The sequence below is a fragment of the Nymphalis io genome, chromosome 18 (assembly GCF_905147045.1).
Source record: "Nymphalis io chromosome 18, ilAglIoxx1.1, whole genome shotgun sequence".
In the NCBI taxonomy this organism is placed as follows: Eukaryota; Metazoa; Arthropoda; class Insecta; order Lepidoptera; family Nymphalidae; genus Nymphalis; species Nymphalis io.
This window is the reverse complement of record NC_065905.1, coordinates 593,086-620,631: the sequence shown is the minus strand read 5'-3', so window position 1 is coordinate 620,631 and position 27,546 is coordinate 593,086. Positions and strand designations below refer to the sequence as shown.

The following is a 27,546-nucleotide window of genomic DNA, read 5'->3' as shown; positions in this document are numbered from 1 at the left end:
GTTCTCTGCCGTTTCCTGTTTATTGTTCGTACGGAATGTCTGAGTAGGAACTAAAACTGGTTTCATAGTTATTGAAAATTTTATCAACAAGTTTTGCATACAGCGCCTTAAATAGGGAAATACATATGTATATATTTATTTGTTTAAAAATATATCCAGTGTATGCCCCACGGGGAAAATTCCTTATTTCACGTTAAGGAGAATATATAGAGCTTATATAGCTATACATTTACAGTTCATTCCCCATGATGTTTCACGTGTGAATTTTTGCCGAAGTTAGTGGTATGGGTTTTTGCAAGATCCGCCTGGTTTGGTACTATTCATATATTTTACGCCAAGCAGCACTACTTAGGATTATTGCGTTCCGGTTTGAATAGTAAGTGTGTGTGTGTGTATGCACACAAGGGACATAACATCTTATTTCATGAAGTACGGTGCATTATCATTAGTGTGTTTAATATTTTTATACAGGTCCGATATTACATATAAAAAGTAAATTAGTATATTTACAAAAACATCGTTTATATACCTGTGACTCTATTAAGATTAATTACCAACAAATTTTGTGTTGCTCATCCAGGTTGGAATATATAATCTTCCACTGGGCCGTCTCGGCTCTATTTTAACACAGTCTACATTCTACGCTGCTCTGAACGGTTCGGGTTTGGTCCGGTTGAGCCAATACGAACTGTAAATGTAATGTAACAAAACGGAATTACTCTCGCTTTGTACACGGTTAGATATCTCTTAAGAAGTTACGCTACAATGGAATACGTTTTGCAAGTTCGCAGACCAAGTTAGATAATATCCTAGGACGTTTAACTTAATATACGCTTCCGGTTTGAATAGTAAGTGTGTGTGTGTATAGACACAAGGGACATAACATCTTATTTCATGAAGTACGGTGCATTATCATTAGTGTATTTAATATTTTTATACAGGTCCGATATTACATATAAAAAGTAAATTAGTATATTTACAAAAACATCGTTTATATACCTGTGACTCTATTAAGATTGCCTTGATCTCTCCACGGGGACATCTCGACTAGCATGGCTCACCCGTTCGTTTTATTAAAATACATTGGTGCGTTCAGACAAAGGATGTTGAAAAATATTTCCGAATATATGTAAATATTGTTTTCAGACAGGCATTTGTTTATTGAAATTCTTTTAAAAGTTTAGTTTTTATAGGTATTATGTTTATAAAGTAATCGCCTGTAAATGCTGCTGGGCTAAGGCTTCCTTTTCTCTAGACGAACAGGTTGTTTAGTATTCTATATAGTATTGTTGTTAGATAGCGGTAGGGCTTTGTAACTTGGTGGTTAGGCCTGTTTAAAATCTGAGTGAGCCAGTGAAATACAGGCACTAGTTAGTGGGTTAGTGGCGCATTGATAACGTAAGGGATGGTTAATATTTCTTACAGTACCAATGTCTATGGGCGTTGGTGACCACTAACAATCACGTGACCGACATTTGCCCGTCCACCTACCTATTCTATAAAATCCTATCACAATCGCCGTTTAGTTAGAAGCTTTAAATTTATTTAGAACTTAAATTACATAGGTGAAATAAAAGTAGTAAATATTTTAAAAATTATGAAAATGTAGATGGCACTGGAGCGCATTATGCCAATCATTATATATTAGCTATCCGCACCGGTCTCACACGGTGTACAATGGCATGTGTTACTACTCGATAGCGATAGATGGCGGTAATAAAATCTGTCAGTTTCCTGAATCGCGCTGTCTAGATTCGCTACTGAATATATATAATGTAAAAGTGATTTTGTTAAAATGATCAGACAAAATAAATTAAAGTGTGAACAGTGGAAAGCTCTTCCTTGGTTTCATTTACCGTTTGATCCCCCGATTTTAGTTCGGCGTAAACACACGGGTAGAATAAGTGTGATCATAAAACACATAATGTATTCAAAATAATATAAATAGGCTGATTGGCGTGGTTGGTAGATTGCCTTGCACGCCGAAAATTGTTTTTTTTTTTATAGAATAGGAAGGTGGACGAGCATATGGGCCACCTGATGGTAAGTGGTCACCAAACGCCCTTAGACACTGGCATTGTAAGAAATGTCAACCATCGCTTATAGCCAATGCGCCACCAACCTTGGGAACTGAGATTTTATGTCCCTTGTGCCTGTAATTACACTGGCTCACTCACCCTTCAAACCGGAACACAACAATATCAAGTATTGCTGTTTTGCGGTAGAATATCTGATGAGTGGGTGGTACCTACCCAGACGAGCTTCCACTAAGCTCTACCACCAGTTGTGGGTTCGATTCTCACTCAGGACAGACATTTGTGTGCTTGAACATGTCTGTATGTCCTGAGTGTAATTATCTATATAAGTATGTATTTACAAAAGAAAAGTAGTATATGTAGTATATCAGTTGTCTGGTTTCCACAGCACAAGCTCTGCTTAGTTTGGGATCAGATAGTCGTGTGCATAATGTTCTAAGAAGATTAAAAAAAATCTTTTGGTGTACGCTAATCATCTCAATATAACACTGTCATATTTCAGCCAATTTACCCAAAACCTTAATTAATTATACACCTAAACCTTCCTCATGACGTTTCCTCACTACGTTTATCGGTGAAAACAATATGAAAATCCGTTAAGTAGGAATTGTATCTCATTCAGACAGACGTGCCAGGTTCTTTGTTTTATAATATGTAGATAGATATGTAGATAGTCCTTTATATAATCTAAACAGAACAATGTCTAACGGATCTTGATTGTATGGTATAAATACATTGTAATACTTGAAAACTGAGAGCCCTTTGCGTAATCCCACAATTTAATTAATTTAAATATTCAAAATTAGAAGGTTTTAGTAATTCTCAGATTTGTATTTGAATAAATATGTAATGAATGTTCTGAATAGATCTTTTTTTCAGAATTATTTATTTTATTTTATTTTATTTTTATTTTATTTATATTTGGAAAACATACAGTGTGTTATTACATAGAATTAAGGAATTATTACTAAATCATAAACCAATAAAGTTTCCACTTAAAAAATTTTGTTAATGAATAAAAACAATTATGTAAAATATTTACTCGTAATTAAAACTTACATATATAAAGCATACTTGACCGATCGTAGAACAGTTTTTTTAAGGTATTGGTATCAATTTTGCGTCTGTGCCTTCTTAAGTTCAATTTTGATATGTTGTGGTTACATTCTTGTTATAAACTCGCTGCTGACAGCGACTTCGTGACAAATGCCAGCTGGTTGAATGAATTTGATTTCCAAATACTCTTTGTTTTATTCTTGCTAGTTCATTCAATCCATTTTCAATAACAGGAACGGTTTACAAACAACTCGTAAACGACCGGTAAATACGTACATATACCTAACAAATATATAGGTAATAACAACACTATAACTTCTATGGTGCAAATTTCTATTAAGATTTATAGCCTACATATAGATGGTATATGACACCAAAGATAAGCTACCGGGAAATACAATAGTTTAAGAAAACAAGCCATTATAAGTCATAAATACATAAAAATAAGGTTCATAAGCAACTCACTCAATCTATGGTGCATACAATTTAAATCGATATAGATTGTACGCTATTGTCGCCCTTAGCACAAAGATTTAAAGATATTAATGCTATGGGATAAAAATTTCCTCGTGAAGCAACATCGACAATCGATTAATCCTCTGTCTACACAATGTGTAAATTGCTCAACTAAGTGTAAACGATTATGGAACTTACTAAAACTGCATAAGCGTCAATATTGCATTAATTTATTTTGTTTGTTATTTATATCAAGTGATGTGTTTGTTTGCTATTCTTTCATTGGAGTTTATTGTTGTGGTATACTACGGGTCGCTTTGGTCGATTAAATGGTAAATCGAAAGCAACTCGTCACGTCTGGGCAGACTTTTAATCAAACTGAATAAACACACATAGATTCAATAAAAGTTTGTTCTTCATCTTTCAACATTAGTTGATTCAATTTTAATATTTGTTTACTTTTAAATGTTTGTTAAGTTACAAGTTGAATTGTATGCGTTTTTTTTTTGATTAAGGCAAAAACTACTACTCTATCTGATATGCAATTGAGATATATATGTATAACAAAATCGATTTAGAGTTTTATATATGACATTGTTACGTCACCAACTAAGTCAGAAAATCGTGGACCAGTCTCTCTTTAAGCGAAAGTTAGTTTTTTTTTTAAATAAGTAGACGGACGGACAAATAGGCCACCCGATATTAAACATTCCTTATATCGTCAACGTGCCACCAACCTTGGGAATTAAGATGTTATGCCCCTGTGCCTGTAGTAACACTGGCTCACTCACTTTAAACCGGAATACAGCGATATTAAGTATTGCTATTAATAATACAATATGTGATAAGTGGGTGGTAGAGGGGTAGTAGACGGGCTTACACGAAGCCCTACTACCATGTATACTATAAATAACAAAACTTTATAAAAGGATTTGTAAATTTCTGTAATTTCTAACTACAACACCGTAATTAACGTAACTTTATTCTATCTCTGCATACTTTGAAGGGATCTTGTAGCAATATAGACGTAGGACTTCCGTAGCCACTCTTCTACGCTACACAGAAATGCGCTGTAGCTTTAACTATATTCTACATATCGCATTACATAATATTAATGATGGGAATTGTTAATCTACTGTGTTGTATAGTCTTTGTGATAAAATAAATATGTTTAAATATATTTATTTGCAAAACAGTACAGTGATAGCCGGTCGAACTTTCTTATGTCAAATGAAATCAAAATCCTTCATTCAATATAGAAGCATTACACTAACTCATTGAATATCAAATAAGAAACTACCGGTTCAGAAAAGAAATACGCAACCCTGAGAAGAACCGTCTAAAGAAACTCGGCGTTTCATTTTTATCATGTAATATCAGTATGGTATATTGTTATATGATATATAACAATATACAATATCATGTCACAAAATACCACTAGATTTAATTCGCTAATAACTACGAGAATAATAATACGGTTGAGTCACTACCGGGTAGAGCAGTTTGAACGAAGTCGTTTTTTTTTCTTTTTTTTTTTTTATAGTACAGGTAGGCAGACGAGCATATTGGCCACCTGATGGTAAGTGGTCACCAACGCCCATAGACATTGGCATTGTAAGAAATGTTAACCATCGCTTACATCACCAATGCACTACCCGCCTTGGGAATTAAGATGTTATGTCCCTTGTGCCTGTAATTACACTGGCTCACTCACCCTTCGAACCGGAACGCAACAAGTACTGCTGTTTTGCGGTATAATATCTGAGTGAGTGGTACTTACCCAGCCCTACCATCAGTAAAGGTGGTGGTGGTGCAGTATTTGTTTTTTGTTAGTCATTGGACTAAGGTAAGTCCACGTTTGCGATTGGTTGAATTAGCGTTGTATAAATGCAAGGAATGGTTAATATTTATTACAGCGCCAATCTCTATCGGCGATGATGATTTTTTATCTATTATAAATAAAGAAATATGTTTATACATCATTAGGTAAATATAAAAAAATAAATAAATATAAATATCGAGAAAGATTCTAACACATTTTTTTAATTTAAACGTAGACTTTAAATGTACTGAATAAATGTAGACGTGAATTATACATTTAAATGAATGGCGCGTTGCTAACGGACTTACGCTTTTATCGAGAGTGTTTCCAGTCGGCATTTGCATCTTATTATTGAGTTCAGTGCATAGTAAGCACCTTACGGACCTACTTACAGTCTTCGTTTAGCGGACGATTAGTTGAACAACGTTGTCTTCTTCTTTTGAATGTCAAATCAATAATGAAAGAAAGAGCGAAATCAGTGTTTGCTTAAACAGCCGCTAAGCAATGTTTTACTTAGTTTACATTGTAGCGATTATATTTTGAAATACTAACCTGCTTGTGTTGATTAAAATCAAACTAACTCTCATTAAATCTGATTGACCTTTGATCGTTGGCGGATGTCTCAATGGACAATCAGATTAGAGACTTTGACTAATGTTTAAGAAACTTGAGGTAAATCTGACTTTTTTGTAATTGAATGTAAGTCGATGGAAAGTGGTGAGATAAAATACCTTATTAAAATTTAGATCAGATATAAATTATTTTATTCATGAGCACGAGTTACTCTAAGCAGGAACATATTCTCTTTGGATTCATTGTTTTAAGAAATTACTCTTGTAAGTATTTTTTTAAACAATGAATGCAGAGAGAATATGTAATGTGGTTCTGTTTAAATATCACCAGCATTTGCTTCAATATTTGCATAATTATTTTATATCTAGTTTTCTGAGTGCTCCGTTGGTCTAGTTGTTAGCACATAAAGGCTCGTCTGGCCACACATATGGTTGTCCACCATTGCAGGACTACGATCCAAAGTTCGCAGCAGTGAGCGAGATATTCAAGAGCCGGCAGCATTCCTTACGCGTCTTCTGCCTTTGGAAATTTTGGAGGATATGTTTATCAGCAGACCCGCGTTCCCCGTCAGAACGGTGTCAAAGTAGCGGGAACATTGGAGGGCTCTAGTGACATGGCGTGTCGGTCTCTAACCGACCTGCGTGGGGATTGACTTGTCAAGGTTATTTTGGGAGAATACTAATGTGTAAAAACGGTCACGTTCGCCGCCTGAGGAGAGCTTCACCGAGCTACGAGCGTAGCAAGCGAGGGTCATCGATGCGTTATATTGACACGATCCCGCAGCATCTCCGATCCGTGGTAAGAATCTTAATCAACCCGGTTAAACCAAACGTTACGGTTATGTTTTTTCATTGCGCATAATTTGTTAAAGGAATTTAAGTACATTTTTATAATGGTTAAAATTGATAGCTACTATTACGGTATACGGTCGTATTATTTCTTCTAAGATACTTATGTATATAAATGAAAATACATATACCTTCAAAAAATTAAGAAGACATAATTTAAAAGTTTTTAACAACTATCCGTTTGTTTGTATCAAAAAACCTCTATATTCATAGTTTATATTTTATTTTTATTTATTCAAAAACTTTATTGACGAAGTTATTGCAGTTGGTACAAAAGACGAACTTAATGCCTGAAGGCACTATCTACCCTCAATCTAATCAGTAACACGAAGGCGGTGTGTAACTTAATATCTATCTACTCATTCTATCTTGACAAAATGCGGAAACCTCTAAAATCTTATTATTTTTCATTCCCTATTGCGGACCTGTTTTTGTAACTTTTTTTAATAGTCTACCTATATACATTTCCGACTTGAAAAATTGACGAACTATGAAATATTAAAATTTCCATGTCTGCACTTCAAGTTTGTACTGTATTTTATCATCAGATTCAGTTCAATTGTTTTTTTTTTCTTTTTTTACACTTAATAGGCAATTGTTTGACCGTTAACTTAACTGATGTTAAGCATCGACACTGTCTAAGATGTAGCGCGCTTGCCTAAAAGAAACCTGTTCACCATGGATTTAAATACACCAACGTTGTACCTATCAGGAAATACGGTTTTATGTGAAAGTTTAACTTACAGACAGACAGATTTACTCTCGAATTTATATAATGTATTATTATCGATTGCTAGTGATAACACTAATAGAGGACTCAAGTATTGCTTATCATGTTATCAAAACAATATTGTTCAATATACGCGATATCAGAGCACTTAGGTACATCATACTATTATTTTAAATGCGAAAGTAGTAATCCGTCTGTCTGCCTGATTGGTGTTATGCTTTCATGTCTAAACTACTCAACCGATTTTGAAGAAACTTGAACCTCAAGGATGGATATATACCTACAACTTCAACTCCGACAATATAAGATTCAACCTTTATTTAATTTTAACATTAAACTGACTCAAAGCACAATTAAAAGTGCTGACTTCGACATTACCTAAGCGGTATTTTTTTCTATTTATTTACAAAGATACATTCAGCGTCATGAAAATTTAGCGTTGAGTTGGATAGTAATTATAAGAAATAAAACGTTTTTTTTTGTTTAAAAAAATATGATAATAATTTATCATATCAGGCCCTCAGGCTCAAACCACGTAGGTTTTATTTGCCTGGGTATTAGTCTACTACATGCGCACGAGAAGTTCCATATTTTTTTATATTTATGCCTTTAATATTATTTACTACTTCAATGGGTAGTTAGTTCATAATTCATTTATGTAGTTGAAACGTTAATAACGCATTACGGGTGCTTAGTTAAATAAAAAGTCGCTGGTTAGATCCTCACCTTGGGCTCCTAACATAAGCTTCTATGCTTAGTTGGAGGGGTAACAAAAATAATAGTTATTTCCACAATGTGCATTGCTACTAAAAATTTTATACATACAAGATCAAGAAATATATATTGCCACGTTAAAAGTGTAAATTTAAAGCGTGTGAAGCTGCGAAGCGCTATTTTTAAATTTTATTTTATGTTCATAGGTCTACAAAACAAAATGAAAATCGAAAAATTCAAATGATTACAGTTCTCTTGTTGACACGACATGCGCTTTTGCTGCTGATTAAGTATAAATAAGAGTCTAGCCTGTGTCAGCAACAAAGACCTAAGCTTGTAAGTATTTTTTATCATTATTTATATAATGATTTTATATATTAAAACATTCTCCGATGCATCTTCCGTTATAAGTTTTATGTACATTTTTTTTTAAAGAATATTAAGGCGGACGAGCATATGGGCCACCTGATGGTAAGTGGTCACCAAACACCCTTAGAAGTTGGCATTGTAAGAAATGTCAACCATCGCTTACATAGCCAATGCGCCACCAACCTTGGGAACTAAGATTTTATGTCCCTTGTGCCTGTAATTACACTGGCTCACTCACCCTTCAAACCGGAACACAACAATATCAAGTATTGCTGTTTTGCGGTAGAATATCTGATGAGTGGGTGGTACCTACCCAGACGAGCTTGCACAAAGCCCTACCACCAGTAAACTTTATAACCACCAGGTTTATAACTTTCTTAGCCATTATAAATAAAAGTGTCCTCATTTATTATATATAGATAGCTTAACTAATAAATAGGAGCTGATAGTCTTATATCGAATATTAAACATTATTAAATCAAATAGAGGAGATAACTTCGTCATTGTCTCTTAATACCTTCTTTGGTACGAACGGTAACAATAGCGTTCGGTATAGTTAATTGGAGTTTATACAATTCGTTTATATAGCTCAAGTAATTACTCAGCACTTTATAAATGAAGACAATGATACGGTATTGAACATTATTGTCGTGAAAAGGGATATATTAATAAATATATACTTTTTTTTTTTTTTATATGTCCGGGATGGCAAATGACTCTACTCCACCTGATGGTGAGTGGTAGTAGAGTCCAAACGCGACGACGGCCAGTACAGTCGGGAAGAATGTTCTGTATTAGCCGTCACCGCCTTGCCGGCCCGCAAGATGCCTCTTCACGCCTCGTTTGAAGGAACCCGGGTTGTAAGAGGAGGGGAACACGTGAGCTGGTAAGGAATTCCATTTTTTGGTAGTGCGACAAAGAAAGGAGTTGCCAAATTTCTTTGTGCGCGCTGGAATTGATGTCACAGTTAGGCGGTGACATCGAGAACCAGCTCGCGTGGACTTAAGAAGGAAGGGGGAAGCAGGAATACATAAAACGTCCAAAGATAAGATCCCACGGTTAACATCACCGCGCTGCTGCTATTCGGGTTGGTGAACACACATTTGGATGTTCATTCGACAGATACAAGTTTCCTCACGATGTTTATCTTCATCGCTAAGCAAAATATGAATTATAAACACAAATTAAACATATGAAAATTCAGTGGTGCTAGCTAGCAGTTCAAATCTGGGAAAGGTCTGAACTCGGAATCATAGGCTTAGATTCTCATATTCTAGCCACTGGGCTCGACTCACGTTATTAAGAATAGCATGATATTTTTAATTTAAAAGGATCTTAAAGCGATCGTTCCATTCCCAATGTGTGCCATCATTTAAAATCGACATCTGTCTATATTATATTCCTATTTAAAATTGGCATTCAAATACTTATTTTCTCACCTATAAAAGTTTGTAATAATATTATCGAATCCAATCCATTAAAATTCAGTCTGGATTGTAAAAAAATCAGATTTTTTTATTATTTTTCAATTCCTCGGGGATCCTTTTATCTTGCAATGTAATTGTTGTATTCTAAATATAATACTGTCCATTTTTTATAAAGTTTAATAAAAATAATTTAATACTATTGATGTGAAAAACCTATTGGTGCGCCTTCGGGGGTATACCGAATGGTATGCCGTGACGGCAAACGGCATGACGCTCCCAATTGTACGTGACGCGTATTATACTACTTAGTTGCTATGTATTATTACAAAAATATAAAAAATACAATAATTTGAATAACGAAATATATTTTGATCTATATTTAATAATTGATTTTCATTTAATTATAAATTATTTTATTAACCATAAACTTCGATGTGTCACGTTATCTGCTGGACGTCGCGTGACGGCAGGTTTTTTTGTCTATATATAATACTTTATCGGCCCGTGACACTATCCGAAATGTATTTAAATTTACTTGTGAAATAATTATTTAAATAAATTAATAAAATAAATGTTAGACAGTTAAAAGGAATGAAATAAATAAAATAATACTACTTTCTTATTTGAAGAGGTTCTTGTCTGCTATTCAAGGTTCAACGTAATTCAAAGTATTACCATATCTCTAAAAGTAGTTAGCGTCCACTCCTTAATTGCATTTTAATATATGAAAATTCAATCTCTCCCGGTTGTTTAAATTAATTTTAAGACAATATTAATACACCTGAGGATGTATGATTAATTTTCGATTTCTTTTGTATAATTATGTTAAATTTAGACAACATTTTAGACTTAAGGATTAATTATATTGTGAACTCAAGTATATAAAACTAAATATTAAAAGCTAATTCCCATAGATTTTCTCCGTTAAATTGCAATTCCGATTTACTGGGCAACTGGGAACCTTTTCTATCACGAGTGTAGGTACAAGTTTTTTATAGCGCTACTGTCTATGGGCAATGTTGACAATTTACCACCAAAAGGCGCATTTGACAGTTCAACTACCTATTTTAAATAAAAAAAAAATTAAGAACAGAGGCGTTGGGACTGCTTTGTTAGTTTACATTACATTGGTTATTATTATAATATGATGATGATGATGTTCTCCTAACGGTTTCGAACACGGACTTATCTTATGGAAACTAGCCAACTGCGCAGGACATATAATACAGTACAGTAATAATACAGAAGCAAAAACAGGTGCACTATGCATTTACTTCCGACTTCCAGACTCCAGGCTGCTACTGAGAATTTTTTGGCAAAAAACCCAATAACATTCTATTGGGCGGACCTGGGGTCTGAACGCGGGACTTCGAAATTAGTGGCTGATATATCCAGCCACTAAAAAAACGCCAGTGTTTTAACGTAATGAGGATTTATATACGTTAGTCATCGGGGAATGCTTTTTATACAATCTTACTTATCTTGCTTTTTATATAATCTTTTTATATAAATTTATTTGGGTGAACATTATTGCATTCTGGAGTATTCAATGCAAGGTAATGCTGTTTAGCGCAATAATAAGTAATAAGCATTAACTCTATTCATTCATTTATCATTAAAAGTCTTGTACAAACCCAATAAGACTATAAATAAAAAGCTTATTAAAAATATTTATATCATATAATTATTTAAATAATTTCCTGTGTGGTTTCCGATGTATAATAAAGGCATCGTAACCCGTGGGTGTTATATGAACTACCCAAGAGATTTTACTAACCCGGTATGGTGGTGGGGAATCAATCCAAAGAAATAGGCCCAAGGAATCCTCCTTCGAATGACAAATAAAGATAAAAAAAAAATATATTTAACTAAGTTTATAAAATATATTTAACTAAATTTATATAGTTTACTAATGGTAATGGTACTAGTAATGGGCTTCGTGCAAGCTCGTCTGGGTGGGTACCACCCACTCATCAGATATTCTACAGCAAAACTGCAGTACTTGATATTGTTGTGTTCCGATTTGAAGGGTGAGTGAGCCAGTGTATTACAGGCACAAGGTACATAAAATCTTAGTTCCCAAGGTTGGTGGCGCATTGGCTATAAGCGATGGTTGACATTTCTTACAATGCCAATGTCTAAGGGCGTTTGGTGACCACTTACCATCAGGTGGCCCATATGCTCGTCCACCTTCCTATTCTATAAAAGTTTATAAGGCTGTATATATAAATGCATAGACAGAGTTAAAATATCAACGGAATTTTATTATGAAAGCAAATACCCTATGAAGTATGTATTGAATTTGTGGAGCGGAAAACTAAGTTAGCTATGTTTATTTTTGCTTCTTGCGTTTTTAATATATTTTTTTACTAAATGTATCAGAATAAAAAACATTCATATGAATATACATAATTTATAACATATTGTATGCAATAACAGTTGCGCAGACGCAATATAATTATTTATTTTTTAAGGATCTCCAACAAAAGATACACACTTACGAGTTCATTACATCGTGGAAATAATGTTCTAAAACACATTTATGTATTTTAAAACATTATTATATAATGACTAAACAGAAATAAATATATAAAAAATAAATGTTACATAGTGGTACTCAATAAATGCAAATATGAGTTAAGTATGATATAAAAATAGTTATAAAAATTAAAATTAAAACAACGAATCATAATAAAACCTAAAAAAAAAAAACTTAAAAAAAAAAAAACAAAACATTATGTTGATCAAACATTGAAACATCGCTTTTATTTTGATATTTTGTTAAAACATTCCGAAGGGAACCTCGATATCTAAAATTGTAAATAGAACGGACAGTCTTTTATTGTGACATACTGTAAGTCATAATCTATGAAACTAAACTAATTATACTAATCGAGAAGTATCAATATCATTTCGTTGTCTAACTTTTCTAATAGCGTTGGCTCCGGAGCGGAGTTTTACTATTAAGGACGACAGATGAGGACTCCACCGTTTCGAAAGTGATTCCTACTAACACTGTAGCATCGGTTACATTAAGATACTCTCTGTTTTATACAGAAATATATTTAATAATAAGGTAAAAATTACACATTTTTTATTCCACATTTAAAATTAAAATATTTCAGTAGGTCAGTAACAGCCTGTGAATGTCCCACTGCTGGGCTAAGGCCTCCTCTCCCTTTTTGAGGAGAAGGTTTGGAGCTTAATCCACCACGCACTCCAATGCGGGTCGGTGAAATACACGTTGCAGAATTTCAGTGATTCGACACATGCAGGTTTCCTCATGATGTTTTCCTTCACCTTCAAGCACGAGATGAATTATAAGCACAAATTAAACTCATGAAAATTCATGGGTGCATGCCCGGGCTTGAACCCACGATCATCGGTTAAGAATCACGCGTTCTTACCACTGGGACATTTCAACTTTGCGCAGAGGCAATATAGAGGTAACCAATGAGGTTAAACCGAGGTGCGATTATTGCTAGTTAAAATATTTATTGTAAGGTAATTTTGTATTGGTTATTTTAATAGTAGTAAAAGTTTATTTAAAAAGCGTTTCGTGTTTTTTATAATCAAATGCTTAATTAATATCATCGAATACATCATTAATATTGATGGCAACGAGGGATTAATTAATTATTTTATTAATAATGTTTAATTATCAATTAATATATTTTTTTTATTCTAGGCACCTATAAGCCTTGGCAGCTTTTTTTGGGTGCTACCTAAACATATGTACACATAAAACACATTTATTAAAAAAAAGTAATACACAGTCGAGCTCTCAATTAACAAAACGTATGAGTGTACGTACTTACAATACACACAAATACTCAATAAATATTATTATTATTATATTAAACGTATTATGCAAGACATTTATTTTATCCTAACACAGAATGCATAGTCAATACATTACGTATGAAGATTCATATATAATTATATATAACTTACCGCGTTAAGTATTAGGAATACCAACTGGTAACAGTGCCAGTTAAACAATGTTGGGGCCCCTAGGCAATACACTTCTCGGGCCTCTTTACCCTTTTCCTAAGTCCTCAAATTTTTTTTTTATTCCTCAAGCATTTTTTTTAATAATTAAAGTGTTACAAAGATACGCCATCAGCCCTTTTCGAATAGGAGAAATATTTAGCTTCAACAATGTTTAAAACTTTATGCCTGTGGGCCCCAAGCTAATGCCCCCTAGGTGGTTCCCTACAACGCCTAATGGACACTTCGGCCCTGGTTGGTAACTCGTCTTTTGATCGGACTGGAAAAAATATTCTCTCGTTAAAATGTATACCTTTTCTCTACCCTCGTTGAGATAAAAACGAACTCGGTAACATTTATGATAGCCTGGTATATCCGCGTGAAATGACGGCAGCGAAATAAGATAACAATGGGCCGCGCCTTGAACGTAAAAAATAGCCGTCCATCTTTATTTATATCATGAAATATTTCAGAAAGTTTTTTCTTATCTTATTCTTTATAATTGAATATTTGAAATAAAATTTGTTCAGAGTAAATCAGATATAACAGAAAATGAATGAAATTGCTATTTTTATATTTTTCATTATGAATATTAACAGCAAATATTTTAAATTTATTAATGGAATTAGTTAATGAAATGAATGAATGATGAAACATTAAATTAAAATTACATTGTAGATGAAAATTCTGCGGAAGGCAAAAAATGCAATAGAATTTAAATAATAAATGAATCAGCAATCTCGGCATGTAGACGTTGCTACGCAATCGTAGCCACTCTACTACAGCAAACTTTTAAAACTTAGAATTTGTTAAGTAACGTACATTAAGTTTTAATAAAATTAATAGAAAACAACAATTATACATTAATTATATACGTAGATGATACCAACTCATTCAACTTTATGATATTTGTAAATGGTTTGTGTGTTATTTAATAGTTATAATAAGAAGGAACTTTTTTTAAGCCAACTAATTGAATGGTGAGCCGAAATGTCCTAGCGGTAAGAGTGCACGAATCTAACGATCGTAGATTGAAACCCAGGCACGCACCACTGAATTTTCATGTATTTAATTTGCGTTTATAATTCCTACATGTGTCTTCGCATTGGAGAAGCGTATTGAAATAAGCTTCCAACCTTCTCTTCAAAGCGAGAGATGTTCTTAATCCAGCAGTGAGATATTAACAGGTATTAACTTTTTTAATTAAATTTATTTTTTCTTTAGGATTAAAAAAAGTTGCTGCTTTTTAAGTATTAGTTTAATAATATTATACAGAGAACACTGGTCTTATGACCCACAAGAGACTCGGAAGATAATAGGAGGTAGACAATAATATCGAATTTCTCTTAGATTATATTCCCCTGGTGCTGCGAGATGACGTAGACTGGAAACTTAGAGCTTTCTAACCTAATTATTATTGTAATTATTATTATTATGTTTTTTACATATATATTATGTTTTCATACAGTAACAGGCCGTGAATGTCCCACTGCTGGGCTAAGGCCTCCTATCACTTTTTGAGGAGTAGGTTTGGAGCTTATTGCACCACGCTGCTCCAATGCGGGTTGGGGGAATACACATGTGGCAGAATTTCAGTGAAATTAGACACATGCAGGTTTTCTCACGATGTTTTCCTTCACCGTCAAGCACGAGATGAATTATAATCACAAATTAAGCACATGAAAATTTGGTGGTGCTTGCCCGGGTTTGAACCCACGAGTATCGGTTAAGATTCACGTGTTCTTACCACTGAACCATTTCGGCTTATTATATTTTTGTGTTTACATATAAAAAGAGAAATTCTAAGCTTGGGTTGTTATGTAAAATAAAAATTTAAGTTTTATCTGTACAAATAAATAAAATTTAAATGTCTGTTTGTGACTTCAAAATAACTGCCTTTTTTAAGGTTTATATTTGCGAATTAGCAAAATCAAAATATATTTTTTTATATCTATTTGTTTGAGTATTTCATTATGACATTGATGATATTAAATACTTTTTGGCTTTAGGTTGCTATTATTAAGTCTGTTGTAATTTTGTTCTAGTCTTAGGTAGTATTCTTGTTATGAATTTTATAATTTTTTATTTTTACTTTTAAGGTTACCTATTCCTTAGTTGCGGGGTTTAATTAAGTTTGCATTCAATTGTTTTATCCTTATTTATAGTTAAATTAAATGAGTTGTAATTTTTTTCTGTTACTTGCTGCTGTTTTAGCCATGAACAACTAACTAACTACGTTTCACGCTTTATCACAGCTGAAATACAATTGACATAGTTTGACCTTTCCATCCTGTTTAACTGGATTTTCGATTAAGACGCGGGAGGAGAGCTAGTTAGGTTACAAATAAAACGTAATATTATATTAATAATAATATCCTGTGACATTTTTCACACACGGCATTCTGATTCCAAATTAAGCTTGTACAAAGCTTGTGCTATAGAAACCTGAGTAGTTTGTCCTGAGTCTGGGAGTAAATTATCTATATAAAAACAGACATGTTCATGCACACAAATGTCTGTCCTGGGTGGGAATCGAACCCACAACCTTCGGCGTGAAAGGCAAGTATCTACCAACCACGCCAATCTGCTCGTCCTATTATTATTATCTTCATTTTGCAAGATTTATTAAACGATAGTTAGAATACATTTTTGTTTTGGTGGTAGGGCTTTGTGTAAGCTTTGTCGCCGTATGAATTATAAATACATGATAAAACAGTGGTGCTTGCTAACCGCGAGGCCATCTTGACTCTAATACCGTTTATCACTTCGATAAATTCAATTTTATTTACCTACAATGCATTGGCCTCGCTTCATTCAAGATCTTATATATTAACATATATTTTGTTTATGCTTCATGAACATACTATTAACATCAAGTCTACCATCGAGAATGTATCATGGTTCGATGACGTCGACTTTAATCAGAACCGTAGCTCAATCTAAGCACCTATAAGTTAGAAGCGCTTGAATTGTGTTTTAAATTTGCAATGAGTGTTGTTGAAAAAGCATTGATTCTTTCTTATTAACAGAAAGAGCTGCGTGCGCACTAAAAAATTAAAGATTTATAAAACTATTTCCATGTACCACTGGGAAAAAGGCTACATTTTTAAAGAGCTTGGAGCTTGTTCCATTACACCGCTTTACTACGAGTGAACAATTCGCTCACTGGAGAGAAAGAAGATCGACGCGTTCGAGATGTGGTGCTGGCGAAGAATACTTCGCATACCGTGGACGGACAAGAGAACCGATGTCTCGATCCTGCAACAACTGCACATAAAAACTAGATTGTCAAGTATTTGCTACCAGCGTGTCTTTCATTATTTTGGTCATATAGCGCGAAGGCAGCCTGACAGCCTCGACAAGCTGATGGTGCTTGGCAAAGTAGAGGGGAAACGACCAAGTGTCCGCTGCCCCACACGATGGTCGGACCAAGTTACCAACCTCACTGGTCTCCAAGTGACCACAGCCCTGAGGAAAGCTGAGGACAGGAAGGACTGGAGAAAGTTCACAGAGATCGTGCCCCAGAACCTAGATCAGAGTGGACACGACCTTCTGCAATAAAGTAAAGTACCGAGAAGAAGACTACGAGTGAACATACAAGTGGCATTCATTCGATACATGTATATTTTCGTCACGAACACGTCCTGTTCAGAACACGAGATTAATTCTAAACACAAATATAAACTTAGTGGTGAACCTCCGACCTGCGATTTGAATTCACGCGTCTTAACCACTGGGCCGTCTCACTTCTCTCGTAGTAATGACCCGTTTTTATAAATAGAAATACTGCTAATAGCACGCTTTCCATCAAGGGTCTCTTCTCTAGGTCTCTTCTGTAATTACACCGTCATTCCTTATATACTGTGACACAATAATTGCTTCGTATATAATGATAACTTACTCCTTCACATACATGGCATAATTAACCCATTCTGCCAGTGGAATGGTAATTAATACAGACCTATTTAATTGGTTTTTTTTTTGTATAATTGTCAATGAATAAACTATAATAACACTATTTCTAGATTTAATAAGTTCATTGGACACAGTTTTATAGATGAGTGCCAAGTGATGGAGAACAGACCATAAAGCACTATCGCCTCTTTGACATTACCACAGATTATATAACATTTACGTTTCATTTAATTGAACATTAGATTAATAATGTCCTTCTGACAGATTTTGACCGACTGCCTATCTCAAGGGAGATCAACCAACTGTGGATGAAATATAGTGCACAAGTATGTGTGCAATCAGAGGTACACTGGTTATTCCCTCACTCACAAAATCCGATGGGACGGCAATCCCACATGACCGGTAAGAGTTAAGACGCCACTAAACCAACGAGGTACTCGACAGCACACGATTTATATATATTTTTTTAATATTTAAAGCTGTTATATAACCCAGACGTGGTTGTTCACAGCCATACCAAATGGAACGTGTTTTAATGTTCTTGATATCACCAAAAAGACGGCTTTGAACGTATCTCTGTTTTACACGCGTAATAATACATAATACATAATTCTAAAAAACACAATCAAACACGTGACACCATAAAACGAACTTTTTTCATCCTATGTTAATTTATTGAGTACCACTATGTAACATTTCTTTGTTTTTTTTTTTTTAATTCAGTTGGTTATTATTTAATGTGCTTGATGTGGTCTCCTATAATTAAAGGACAGTCATATTTGAAAACATTATTCCACGATTTAATGTATTCGAAGTGAGTCCTTTGTTGGAGATCCTAAATAAATTAATTAAAAATTGTACCTTACATATCTATTACAATCACATCAAATGTACACACACATTCTCATAAACTGATTTCGAAATTATTTAAAAAACATAACAGAATGAATATATGATAGTTATACAAGTATATATACATAAATACACATGAAATAAGCGGGAACAGTTCTCACAAATTGGTACAACAATGAGATAATGACACGTTGAAAGGATGCGTTGAATTGTCTACCATAATTTACACTCCAGTGTGTTCTGTATTTTGTATCGTGTCTCGAATTTATTAGCCACATTATTTAAGAATGCCACAACATAAAAATGAAAACATGGAACGTCAGAGCCTTTTTCATTTTGTACTGTAACATTAACATTATTTATCCCAAACACATTACATCTCATACAAAAATAACTTTGAATGAAAAATTCAAATAATATTTTAGTTATCAACCGAAAGCATTATAAGAAAAACCTTTATATTTAAGATAGAACTTGAACATTTTTGTTAAAGAGTAATTTCTGAATTAATTGAGTATTGAAAATATTCATCTTTAAATATATTTAAAGTCAACGTAGTATTTTATTAAATATTTAGCGACATGTCGCCTGCCTGATGTTGATCCACTTCCTCCGTTACGAATGCTGGATTTTCCATCACCCTTATAAGGTGGTTTTATTCTATTCTTCCGGAAACACACCAGACAGAGGAGATATGTGCGATTAAATATAAAATGTTTTCGACGGGAGTAACGAATTAATAAAAAAATATAATATATAATTAATAAGCTCCAAACCTTCTCCCCAGAAGGGAGAGGAGGCCTTAACCCAGCTGTGGGACATTAACAGGCTATTACTGTACTGTACTGTAACGAAAATGCTTAGCAGAACCTATGTACTATGTAATTTCAGATTACACGGTACACTATCTTTGTACTCATTTTTTTATTATTATAAAGTAGGTGGACGTGCAAACGAGCCAGTTGATGTTCAATGGTACAGATAGACATTTACACTGTAAGAAACATAAGTCATTCCTAAAAAATAATAATCCGATTATATGAATAAATATTAAAATAACTATAAATATGTTAAAATTAACATATTTAATCAATATTTATTATAAAATAATGAAAAAGGATGTGTTTTTTATTATATTATAGCCATTAAAATACACATGATATCACGTGACTAAAAATCGTTTCATAATTGCTGAGATCTCATAGTATGCGTGTTAGAAGTACGAAAGAAGTAAATTATAAACAATATGACAAGGTATTTTAACATTATGACGTCACACGCAACCGAGAATTGTCGGTGCGTTATCGTTACGAATCAACATACATATATTTTATTTTATAAGTATAACTCCTTATGAGAATTAGAAAATATGATGGTTCGTTGTAAAATTGGTATATTGGTAGTGCTATAGGCGTGAATGTTAACCGATGATCGTGAGTTCAAACCCGGGTAAGCACTAGTGAATTTTCATGAGTTTAATTTGTGATTATAATTCATCTCGTGCTATAAAGGAAAACATCGTGAGGAAACCTGCAAGTGTCTAATTTCACTGAAATTTTTCAACATGTGTATTCCACCAATCCGCATTGGAGCAGCGTGGTGGAATAAGCTCCATACCCTCTCCTCAAAAAGAGAGAGGAGGCCATATCCCAGCAGTGGGACATTGACAGGTTGTTACTGTTATAGGACGAATAGCAGTTATTTAATATATTTTATTAATTTATTGTGAACCATTTATATGGTTATGCGTTATTTATATGGCTATACCTTAATACTTTGAAATTGTTTTTTTTTTTTATATGCCAACTTTTAGGCGTAGATCTAATTTATATAGTTATAATTTTTAATCATCACTGTTTGTCATGTTGGTAATCTTAATTAAATAAATAAAACAAACGTACGTTACCAAAAATGCGTTAGAAATACTTTTTTCTCCTGATTATTATTTAATTCGTAAATGAATTTAAATTTTTTTTTTCATTTGAATTTCATAAACATAAATTATTTCTCGGAAGCGAGGATGAGAATGACTACGAAATTGAAAGAAAATCATTATGTTTTTTATATATTATGTGTAGTATGTAAAATATATATTACTTATAATAATAAAAAAATATGTGTTTATTAATTTATATGCTGACGGTGCACTACTACTAATGCAAAAACTTCTCCAAACTGATTCGACTGTACTTTAATAGCTTGAAACGATTCTAAGCTGTCGACAAATCAAAAGCGTTTGAACTTAGAGCACTTCGAGTAATCGAATGGATTCTTGTTTCAATACGGAGTTAAAAATAATTGAAATATCGCGATCAAAGCAACGTATAAGAGCCGTACAAGAGTATGTCAACATATTTACTTAACTTAGTGCTGCTACATAACTTAAAACGTATTCCGTTGCTTTAAGCGATTAGTGGATTAAGGAAAGCAATTATTTTTGCAATATAGTGTTCAATAATATTAGCGTTTATTTAACTTAACCTAATGTAAGTCTCGTAACAGTATTATAAATCAATTTTACCCAAACGATTACATAGATTTTTTTACTGTGCTACGGTCACACCTTCGGGCAAACTAACTTCTTGTTCGATCTATGACGTAGTCTAATACATTTACATTGTTAAAATTGCAATTTTTCTTAGGAGCGATAATTTAATTGAAATGAACGAAAATGCCGCAGGAAGTAAAACATCTTTATTATTTGAATACAATAAATAGATATTGTCTATGCGCACAATCAGAATAATGCAACTAACAAATATGCGCACGAAGTGTGGTCAACCGTACCGCGATGAAACCGTTTCATGTGAATTAATTCACCGACAGCGCGAAGGGCATTCGGGTTCGCGTGAACGTATCGCGATATGATAAATTGGGTTTCCAGACGTGTCCTAACAACGCAAAATTTCGGCTTATTAAGACAGTGTGACCGCAGCATTACCTCTGGTGACAATAGAACAAAGCTCAAGCTACAAGTTTTATTTTATTCAAATACAACTTGCGCCTTGTTTGTTATTTCGTTATTTGTTCCTGTAGAAGTTCGTTAAACTTGCGACTACCTGTTTTGTAGATTTATTTCCTCGCAAGTTGCTACTTATTTATTATGTTCTAAAGTTAGACTTTAATTATGTTATATATCATAATGGTGGTAGGATTCTGTGCAAACTCTTCTGGGTAGGTACCACCCACTCATCACTTACTTTGCCGCAAAATAGCATTACTTATCATAAGTATTGTTGTGCTTCAGTTTGAAGAGTGAGTGAGCCAGTGTAACTTCACGCACAAGAGACTTAAGAGAGTTCATAAAATTGCAAGATAATATCCGGACAAATATAAATAAAAAAAAGAATTAAACCCGATTAAAGCTGTGTGTGTTGTAGGAAAAATATATATTTGGTTATTATTTTTAAGAACGTTTATTTTTTATTTTTTTAGTAAAAAATTATTACATTAAAATTTTTAATAAAACAAATGAGAGCTCTAGTTGTTATATAAAAAAATCAAATACGTTTTACGACCGTGGAAGTATTTTTTAAATATGGTTAAAGTGGCCTCTTAAAAGCACATAAAGCTAATAATGTAAGTTTTCTCTTCTCAAAATCTTTTAAATTCTAAAATGTATGAAAGTGTGGAGAAAATACCTACAAATGCTTAAAAATATATATTTTAAGGATAAACGATATTCTTGTATATATTTCTACAAACCGTTTACTTAACAAAGAAAAAATGAAAAGTTTATTTGAATAAAGCCAGTCCAGCAAAAATTATAAAAAAAAAATGGTTTAAAAACAAAAACAAAATTGCAACGCTCGTTATAATTCAGAAAATAATTAAAAATCTTTGAATAATATAACAGGCGAACGAGCAACGTAATACATTTTAACATTTACAAAGGTCTGTCGCATTTTAAATGTCCCAAGGTATATAAACTTTTTTAATATGGCGTCCTCGCCGACTGCAGATTAAATGGCTAACTTTGCTCGTAAAACAAAGAAAGCCTGGATATCATTTGAATTAATAACGACCTCATTAATATTACAAATACTTTCATGTACAAATTAATATATTATTGATTTTTTAAACGTGATATTTTATAAAAAAAATGATATAATATATTTAACAAATAGTTCTTAAGTTAATGTAATTTATGTCATTTGAAAATTTTTTAGTATGTATTTATGTAATAAGAATAATAAGAATGGTGAAAATATTTAATAACATAGGATTAGGTTCAATTATAATATATGTACCGGTCAATTCCCTTACGTTAACTTATCAAAGCGTTTAAAATGGGGGAGACAGAGCTGTGAATAAAATCACAATTATACCGTAAAATGTTCGTATGTAATGTCCTTACAAACGGTATATAAATTACAATTTATAGTATTGAAGGAAACAATTTCAATTTTTAAACTTACCAATGTTGTATTTATTCACAAAACACGGTTTATTATAAAATGATTTTGATCGAAACGAACGGGACGTCCGCCCGGGTCCACGACGAAGCGGAGACTGAAGCGAATGTGAAAATTCAGGGGGATGTCACTACCCCTGCTGCAATTCAGCCGGCGACTGCATCTATCTATTATTCATACAAATTCCTCTAATTTCCTAAGCAGTTTTGACCTTCTATGCTTCGTTTTAGATCGTTCCATCAATTAACTTCAACGCAGTTCAATTTGAACTTAAAAAATTAAGCATTAAAGCACATTTTTGCGTGTTTTACGAATATCGTTCATTTAGAAGTGTCAAATGGATCGTCCAGCCTTTAGCTTTGTAGGCGTAAAAGTTGAAACATACTGAATGCATTTTGAATTTTTCATACCGTTTGTTTGTTTCGATTGACGTGTACCTGTTTTCTCGTCAACATGTCACTCTGTATTAATGCATGACTGCTTACTGGAATTTGCTGCCGTGCGGATCTCGGATTCTATCTCGATCATGACAAATATTTATAAAGTACGAATGGAGTCTATGTTTGTGTATTTTTTTGTAATCTCCTACCTACCTTCTGGTAGGTCCTTTTTTACTGGTGGTAGGGCTTTGTGCAAGCTCCAAGGGTAGGTACCACCCACTCATCAGATATTCTACCGCAAAACAGCAGTACTTGGTATTGTTGTGTTCCGGTTTGAAGGCTGAGTGAGTCAGCGTAATTACAGGCACAAGGGAAATCACATTTTAGTTTCGAAGGTTGGTGGTGCATTGGCGATGTAAGCGATGGTTAACATTTCTTACAATGCCAATGTCTATGGGTGCTGGTGACCACTTACCATCAGGTGGCCTCGCCTACCTATTCTATAAAATAAATAAAACTTAAGAGTTACTTTTGCATTTATAATATTAGTGGATAGATTAATATTATAAAAATACCTTGAAATTGTATTAGGGTATGTTATCCGCGATAGAACTTTGTATAGGTCGAGGTGGGTACCACCCCCTCATCGATTACTTTACCACCAAATACAATTTTGTATTACAGTGTTTTAGTTTGAGGGGTGAATGAGTGAGTATATGGTACAAGGAGCATAACATCTTAGTTCCCCTAGTGGAGTCTCCATGTTTGGGGGTGCATTGAATGTTTAATATTAAGTTGCTTATATTTATGGATGAAGTTGCTTATTAAAGTTGAGCAGCTAATTTAATTGTTACATCGATTACCATCACGTACCTGTGAAAAATGTAGGGCACCATAAGCCATACTTTCTCGTTTCTTATACGTGCAAACATCTTCAAATATTTTTTAAGCAACTGGTTTGAATTAAAATGTTTAAATGGTTTATTTTATTAGTTAGTTAGTTATAGTCTGTAAATATCCGAATGATGGGCTAAGGCCTTGGGTATTTTTTTTCACCGCGCTGTTCCAATCCTGATTGATGATTGATGATGATGATGAGATGTATTGTAAACTCAAATTAACCAATCACAACCCAATATACGATAAGATCAAAACCAATACGCCGTATATATGGCACACATACAGTCATCTTATGTATTAACTGTGTTTGGGGTTACCCGGTAGTATTGGTACTGTGAGACTTCAAAATAAAACCACCGAGTATGCACTGCTGGTCAGATAGTGTAATTGGTCACTCTCATTATAAATTTACAAAAACTTATTTAGTACTTTCAAAAAAACATTGTTATAGCGCGACGTAAAATACATCCAACGCCATCTATTGACGAAAAGATAAATTAAAATAACATTTGGCATAATGTATTTCGATCTTGAAGTTTGTCAAAATGTCAAATGTCAAATCAATAATGACAGAAAGAGCGAAATCAGTGTTTAACTGAATAGCCACTAATTATATACATATAAGTAAGGACGTTAGATAGTATATATATAAATTGAGTTGCTTAAAAGTTGGTTATTTAAAAAAAATATATCGTAATAGACTTGACCGTAGACATGTTTAAAATATACAAGTTCCCAACACAAAGTTCTGATACATGTTGTTGTTCGGCCAGCAGTCGCCACAAGAGCGCTCGACCGTTTTGTCTACGTAGCTAAATATAAATTCCCTCCCTCCCTTGTTGACAAAAGAAATAATAAAATATGCAATATACAGTAACTATATGATATATTCGTGATTGATTTCAGCCACGATCTAAAAGGTTAGCCATTTACGCTTGAGATGTGTATTATATTTTAATGACAAACGTTCTTAAAAATATCCATTAATTTGTATATGATCGACTCGATATAAGAATCCAAACGTGTTTTTTTTTTCGCAGACGAAATCTTCTAATGATGTTCAAACTCGGGAGGGGCGTGTCATGTGTGATTCTTACCAATTAAAACTTTTACGCTGGTCTCAAAACATACAGTTTGTCTCAGTGATTAGCTTCACGTCTGAACAGGACAAAAATAGTAATAACATTAATTTCTTTTATAGTATCTATAATATTATAAATATTTAATGCACTAAGTAAAACTGTTAAGCAAGATGTCCTATTATTAACTGAATTATATATAATTAAAATTGCGACCTGATTAGTATATAATTTGAATATATAATCGAATCAATTGGAATCAAGCAATTAAGATATGTATGTCATATTCTCCATATAAAACACTTACTTTTGTTATATTTCTGTTCTTTTAATTTGTATAATAATTATCTTTAATTCTTGTTGTTGTTGTGATTGTAAATAATTTTTTTTTTCAATAAGTGAGTCTTTTTAAACAATATAGTTAAGATGCTATTATGATATTATTATTTTTGACTTCTGCTTGGTAGGTCGGTTATAAGGACGTATAGATATTATTATTAAAAATGTGTTCGTGTATAAGATTACAAAGCTTGTACCGTTAGAGATAAATAAAAAAATATATATCTGTCAGCCATAATTAAATCCTAACTTACTTGGTGGTAATCTTCAAGCGAGCCCATCCGGAAAGGTACTTTACACTCATCGTATATTCTACCGCCAGCCAACAATACTTATTTTCGTTTTGTTCCGGTCTGAAGGGTAAACTTAAGGTAAAATCTTAGTTTCTAATGGTGGCGGTTCCGTTTATTTAGGTTTTTCCCCCAAAAAGCTTTACCTAACCTTATAATTAATTTGTATGCAGTTAGTAATTTTAGTTTGAAGTTATTATTGTCAACGTCAAAACAATATATCTGTTCGTTTTTCCAGACGTCTGTTGTGAAATATTAAAAAAAATAACGACCGGATTGGCTGTGATTGTGAAATAAACCAATTAGTCATATGATTGCTTTTATAGTGAATGTTCGGTGGACTTCCTCGTTGGTCTAGTGGCTAGATGTAAGAGACGCCGAGTTCTTGGGTAAAAATGCCAGGTCAGGCTAATAAAAAGTTATTGGAGGGTTCTCTCACTTGAGATTGGCCGTCGTGGCCGATATCGGTCCGGAGGACATTATTTATGAATGTCATAAATAATGTCGGTGATAGTCAAATAAATGTCTGTGAACCGGTTATGATAACAGTGAACATTTTTTTTTATATTCGCCGGGAGGGCAAATGACTCTACTCCACCTGATGGTAAGTGGTAGTAGAGTCCAAACTCGACGACGGCCAGTACAGACGGGAAAAACGTTCTGCACTAGCCGCCTTCGCCTTGCCGGCCCGCAAGATGCCTCTTCACGCCTCGTTTGAAGGAACCCGGGTTGTAAGAGGAGGGGAATACGTGAGCTGGTAAGGAATTCCATTTTTTGGAAGTGCGACAAAGAAAGGAGTTGCCAAATTTCTTTGTTCGCGATGGAATTGCTGTCACAGTTAGGCGGTGACATCGAGAACCAGCTCGCGTGGACTTAAGAAGGAAGGGGGAAGCAGGAATTAGAGAGAATAATTCCTCAGAGCACTCGCCGTGATACAGTCGATAGAAAGCGCTCAGTGCTGCTATCTCACGACGCAATTGTAAAGGTTCAAGGGTGTTTGTGACCTTTACGTCGCCAATAATGCGTACGGCACGTCGCTGCAACCGGTCCAAGGCCTCAAGTAGGTACTTAGCGGAGCCATCCCAAAGGTGCGAGCAATATTCCACGCAAGACCGTACCTGTGTTTTGTACAGCAGGCACAGTTGTTGTGGCGTGAAAAAGCGCCGCACCTTGTTCAGAACTCCCAGTTTCCGTGAAGCTGTTTTTATAACAGCCTCGATGTAATCCCTTCGCAGGTCGCAGCGAACGTCAATCCCCAGCATGGCGATTTTGCTTTGCATCACCAGCGGAGTACCACAGAGGGAGGGAAGAGGGGAAAATGTTGACTTTTTCGCCGTGAGAGCGCATACCTGTGT

General features: G+C 33.8%; 1 protein-coding gene and 1 pseudogene across 2 annotated transcripts in view; one reads left to right on the top strand and one right to left on the bottom strand.

The window, feature by feature from the left end:
* The window catches only part of LOC126775248 (uncharacterized protein CG3556), a 115,008-nt gene extending 91,685 nt beyond the window's left edge, over nt 1-23,323 (bottom strand). The window contains exon 1 of one of the 2 annotated variants that reach the window (XM_050497045.1): nt 23,207-23,323. The gene's annotated coding sequence lies outside the window, so the exon portion shown is untranslated. Of the gene's footprint in view, nt 1-23,203 lie in introns of both variants that reach the window. The other variant, XM_050497046.1, reaches the window with a different exon arrangement.
* LOC126775736 (U4 spliceosomal RNA) lies at nt 13,453-13,535 on the top strand (annotated as a pseudogene).
* Nucleotides 23,324-27,546: the final 4,223 nt, after the last annotated feature.